The sequence below is a fragment of the Giraffa tippelskirchi genome, chromosome 4 (assembly GCF_054371585.1).
Source record: "Giraffa tippelskirchi isolate mGirTip1 chromosome 4, T2T-mGirTip1v1.2.pri, whole genome shotgun sequence".
NCBI lineage: Eukaryota > Metazoa > Chordata > Mammalia > Artiodactyla > Giraffidae > Giraffa > Giraffa tippelskirchi.
In genome coordinates, this window is record NC_137278.1 from 153,402,725 (window position 1) to 153,408,724 (window position 6,000).

A 6,000-nucleotide genomic window follows, 5' to 3' on the forward strand; every position below is an offset into this window, starting at 1 on the left:
ATAGCAAAAATGAAAATGCTCAAACTGAAAGAGATTGAGAGAAGAAGAGAACAGGTGGATGGAAATTCATAGAGAGAGTATGAAATTCAGAGTCAGTAAGAAAGTGAGAGAGAAAAATTAAACGATCATAGCCACAGGAGTGTCAGAGCACAAGAGGAGAAGAAAGGAAGGAAGGAAAAGAAGAGGAGGAGGGGTGAGAGATGGAGTGAAGGAGCTGAGAAGAAGCTTATACGAAAACACAAATGAAGTCATATAGAGACAATACATTTTTTTTCTGCCTGGCAACACTCTTCCAACTGCAGCTTACCTTCGCTTTTGTTTCTGGCAGACTTTGAAGTATTATAACTTATGTATTCTTTATAGCACCTGTATGAGGAAGGTAGATACTATTATGATTACCATTTTTATAGATGGGAACACAGGTGTATAAATAATAAGCAGCTGGATGAAACACACACTGGTGTTTCTCTTTCCCTTACAGGTAATAAGTAATCATACTTGATCACTCTCAAAAGGTTTTATCCTATTGAAGGACCCAATGCTCACACCAATGAATACTCACTGTAACTACTGCTACCAGTGTCTTTGTCCCTGTATTGAGCTACAGCTGCCCCCCTTCCCAGCCCCCACCTCCACAGGAGATCTCCTGATACTAGCAGGTAGGTCTGGCCCAGTCTCTGGTGAGTTCAGTGCTTTTTTCCATGGTCCTCGTGTGCATAAGACCCTGTGTGTGCCTTCCAGGAGTGGAGTTTCTCCCAGCGCTGTGGATTTCCTGCTAGCCTTCAAAGCCAGATTCTTTGGATCTCCTCCTCCTGTTGCCAGGCCCCCAGGCTGGGGAGCCTGAGGTGGGGCTTAGAACTTTGACTCCTGAGTGAGAATTTCTGTGGTATAATTATTACTATTTCCAGTTTGTGGGTCGCCTACATAGCATGTATGAGATTTGATTTTATTGTGATTTAGCCCTTCTTACCATCTCCTCATGGCTTCTTTTTGTCTTTGGATGTGGAGTGTCTTTTCTGGTAGGTTCTAGCATTTTTTTGTTGATGGTTGTTCAGCAGTTAGTTGTGATTTTGGTGTTTCCATAAGAATAGGTTAGCTCACGTCCTTCTATTCTGCCATTTTCTTAAAAGATCTTTAAAATACTGTATTTCTAAGGAATATTTAAAAACTTAATCTTTTTCTTATTTTAGGGCAACCTCATTTTCTCCTTATCCTTCTAGTAGCCACTATGTGTTGCTAAATTAAGCATTCATTATACCTACCATTAGCAGTAAATACTCAACTGAAAAACATTACCAAAAATAGTTCCAAATTTGAAAACTAAAGTATTTTGGTAACATTTGAGAAGAATAATTTCAATGCTTTTTTATTATGTAGCATTTCAATAGTATCTAGCGTGTGACATGAGTTTTGCAATTTTTAAAAATTTCCACAATAATGTTGTGAAGAAAGTAGGTGGTATGCATTGGGTGATTGCGGTCAGTGACCAACTGAATATTTTAAACCACATTTTATGTATAATAATTTTAAATTGGTTGTTGTTAAAAGATAAATTACAGTTTATGTGTTAAGCTCTCAACTAAGAGTATATGGCCAACTTGAGATTATATTGTTATGACTGGTATATAGATGTTTAGGATAAACAATCTCACCATGTGAAAATAGAATAAGCTGGAATCTTAAGCTTTAGCACAGCACAAGTTTCTTTGAGTGTAGCTTTAGGTCTGTGATATTGAAATAAGCTTACAAAGTTTATTTGTAAAGTATGTATTATATATATTTGACCTGGTAAAACTATGACTAGTTAACAATGAAAGGGGAAGAAGAGCAAGAAGGAAGAAGAAAAGGAGAAAAAAGGAGAAGACTCATCTTTAGGTTACAGGGCATTTTTAAGATATTGCCACATAAAAATCCTATGAAATGGATATTATTATTATTTTATAGATATGGAAACTGAGGCCCAGTTTTTAAGTGAGTTACCTCATATCTTACATGTCTAATTGGAATCACATGAAATTGGTATTGTAGCACAAATATTATTTTCAAAAGCTCTTAAGATACTGTGCACTTAAGACACTTAAGATACTTAAGTGTCTATGCATGTGCGTATTTGCTAAATCACTTCACATCAATGAATAATGGTTTTTCCATGTGCTCCCAAAGTAAAATAAAAATAATGTCTACTTCCAAGAGCTCATGCTTTATAACTATTTTATAAATTTAGAAAGTTTAACTAGAAACCTTTTCTCTTGGGCTGTATCTGAATGATTTATGATAATATCCTTAGCAAAAAGATACATCGTTATTGTGATTAATCTCATCTGGTGACAGTACCATTGCAAAACTAAATCATTATGCTAGAAAGAAACAAAATCAGTAACTCCATTTAGGAGATTTGGTGATGCCAAGTATTGCAAAATGCACATTAAATTACCTCCATATGGCATTAAACACTGTTCATTGCCTGCTGGAGACTTCAGTCTAAAAAAGTTAGTGACTTTTTCATTTCTATTGCATGCATGTGTTTAGTCCTGTCATCAACTTGAGATAAAACTGGTATTTGAGGGGAAATAATTGCTATTAATGCTGTTTTGGGAATCATTCTTTGCCTATGATTTTCAGGTGTGCAAGTCTTGTCCTATTTGGAAGACATAATTTTTCAGTAAACATAGTCTCATAATATTCTCCATAACTCCTGATCCTAGATGAGATAGTGTTGCCAAGTTTTGAGTTTCCTATTTCCATTCCTAATCTATTCCATACCAATAAACTTGGTTTTATAGCATCATTTAATTTACTCTGATTTAAAACTGAAGTTGGAGTTCCATGAAACATTTAATGCTTCTGTTTCAAGAGGACCAAAAACTATCTTGTTTCAAATAAACAATTTTAGTGTCCCCATCTTTATCTGTTCTCCCTCATGGGTATTATTCCTTCCTCTCCATAACATGATCCCCACATCTTTGTTATCTACATAACGTGAAGTATAGTTGTTTGTATGCTTGCCATCCTCATTGGAAGTAAGCTCATTGATACTGGGAACTTGTCTCATGTATCATTGACATCTCACAACCTGGCTAGACATTTCTATTCAGTAAATAACTATCAAATGAACAGTAATATTTATAATGGTTCATGGCTAAAGTGTATATGCTTACTTTGCTATGCACTTTACTTATATTACCTTAGTTAATTCTTGTAGAAAGTCATGAAATAAATACTATTATTATCCTCATTTCAGAAATGAGGAAACGGGGGCTTCCCTGGTGGCTCAGTGGTAAAGAATCCACCTGCCAATGCAGGAGACATGGATTTGATCCCTGATCTGGGATGATGCCTTGGGGCAAATAAGCCTGTGTGCCATAACTATTGAGCCTGTGATCTAGAGCTTGGGAAACTCAACCTCTGAAGCTCATACACCCTAGAGCCTGTGCTCTCTAACAAGAGAAACCACTGCAATGAGAAACCCATACGCTGCAACTGGAGAGTAGCCCCTACACACTGCAACTAGAGAAAACTCAGGCAGCAATGAAGACCCATCGCAGTCAAAAATAACTAAATAAATAAACAGAAATGAGGAAACTGAAACAGCTAAGAAAGATTAAGTCACACAATCTTTTACAGAATTGTTATAGTGGTGAAGTAGGAATTCAATCTGAAGCATCCTGACTCCAGAGTCAATGCCTTCGAGCATTGTTCCACAACCCTGTTTTGCTTAACAGGTCTTTGGCATCAAAGAATTGATGATTCTTAATTACCAAGACTGTTTTATGACTTTTATCAACTACATCTGATATAGAATTACATTGCCGTTTAATATGTTATACTTCTTATGGGTAATGGTTAATTTTATGTATCATTTTGACTGGGCCAAGGGATGCCCATATAGCTGGTAAGACATTATTTCTGAGTGTGTCTGTGAGGGTGATTCTAGAAGAGATCAGCATGTATCATGCTGTGCTGTGCTTAGTCACTCAGTCATGTCCGACTCTTTGCAATCCTATGGACTGTAGCCCGCCAGGCTCCTCTGTCCATGGAATTCTCCAGGCAAGAATACTAGAGTGGGTTGCCATGCCCTCCTCCAGGGGATTTTCCCAACCCAGGGACTGAACCCAGGTGTCCTGAATTCCAGGCAGATTCTTTACCATCTGAGCCACCAGGGAAGCCCTGTATTGGACTAAATAAAGAAGACCCACCCTCACTAATGTGAGCAGGTATCCTCAAAACTGTTGAAGGTTGAATAGAAAAGAGAGGCAAATAAATGGTGAATTTTCCCTCTCTTTTTGACGTGGGACCACCTTCTCCAGCTCTTCGACTTCAGAGTTCCTGGTTCTCAAACTTTCATACTCAGTGACTTGCACCAGCAGCTCCGTGGTTCTCAGGACTTCAGCCTCAGACTGGGAATGACATTTTCAGTTCTCCCAGTTCTTGGGCATTTGGACTCAGACTGGATTATACCACAGGCTGTCCTAGCTCTCCACTTGCCTATGGCATTTTGTGGGACTTCTTGGACTCCATAAACCCCATAGGTCCATTCCCATAATCAATCTTTTGTGCATGTGTGTGTGCTAAGTTGCTTCAGTTGTGTCCAACTCTTTGCAGCCCTCTGCACTGAGACTGCTAGGCTGCTCTGTCCCTGGGATTTCCCAGGCAAGAACAGAGTGGGTTGGCATGTCCCCCTCCAGGAGATCTTCCTGACCCAGGGATCGAACCCACATCTCATGTCTCCTAAATTGGCAGGCAGGTACTTTATCACTAGTGCAATTTTTGCAATTGCCTGGTAGTGTCACCTGGGTAGCCCAGATCTTCTCTTATCTATATCTATGAATATCCTATTGGTCCATTTCTCTGGAAAACTCTGAATAACATATCATGGATTCTGTGTTTGTTTCCACTTCACTCAATAAGAACTCTTCATTATTCTGGTTTAGAGATGAGTTGACTGATTAAGATATCCCAAAACCGCAGATAATCTAAAATGCTTTTATATCTGACATGCTGGGGTTTTTTTGTTGTTGTTCAGAATTGATTTTCTGAAAACATTTTTTAGACTTTGTTTTATGTATATAAAGACTGGATCTTTCTTACCAATGAATCCTCAGCAACTAGCACAGTACTTAAATTGTAAGTGCTCAGAATATTTTAAGTTTCACGACTAACTATTACTTTTGATATTATATTGTTTTTCTCTAACAATAAGGCAAAATAAATAGTTTGGAAGATACAGTGAAATCATAAAAGATTTGTAATAAATAAGAAGAGTCAAGTTGGACTAGTGCGTGACCACCAAAAGAGATGGAACAATAGTTTTTTTTTTCTGCCCTTTCTTACTTCAGATTTGAGATGGTCAAGTAGTTTATGCTGGATCATAAATAGAGACAATAAAATTAGAAGTAGAAGATACAATGAACTGTGCCTTGTAGAGGGTAAATGTGTTCTTAGGAGAAGGTGAAAGCTTATTATCCAAAACCCTATTTAGCCCAAAGCTTTGAGAAGTACCTTGCTAATTAACTCAGCTCTTCAAAATATGTGTCAATAAATGCTTATCAGATCAACATGTACTAACACTCAAATAGAATGAGAAGTATTTTGGAAATGGCACTGCACTTTCTTAGATCTTGAGGCCTTTTCCCATCTGGACAACTGGCTATAAAGCATCCACTGATCAAGGGGTAGTTGTCACATTGGAACCAGGGGGGAACAGGCATTAAATTTATGCTGAGATATAAAACGCAATGTTTTGGAAGACTGCCTGGTCTAATTTTTACCAACTCCAGAGTAGTTTTACAAATAACAGGAAACTCTCTAGGTTGCAAAAGAAAGAGTAAAAACAAAAGAATTTTGGAGTTAAACATTGCCAGTGGTCTCTGAGTTGATTTAGGCTTAGCTCCCTAATTCAAAGTAATGGTCACAGAAAACTCAGAGGAATTAAAGATCAGAGAGTGGAGATCACATGCATATTTCTGAACCAATTACCAGTTTAGCATCTGGTCAGAAGTA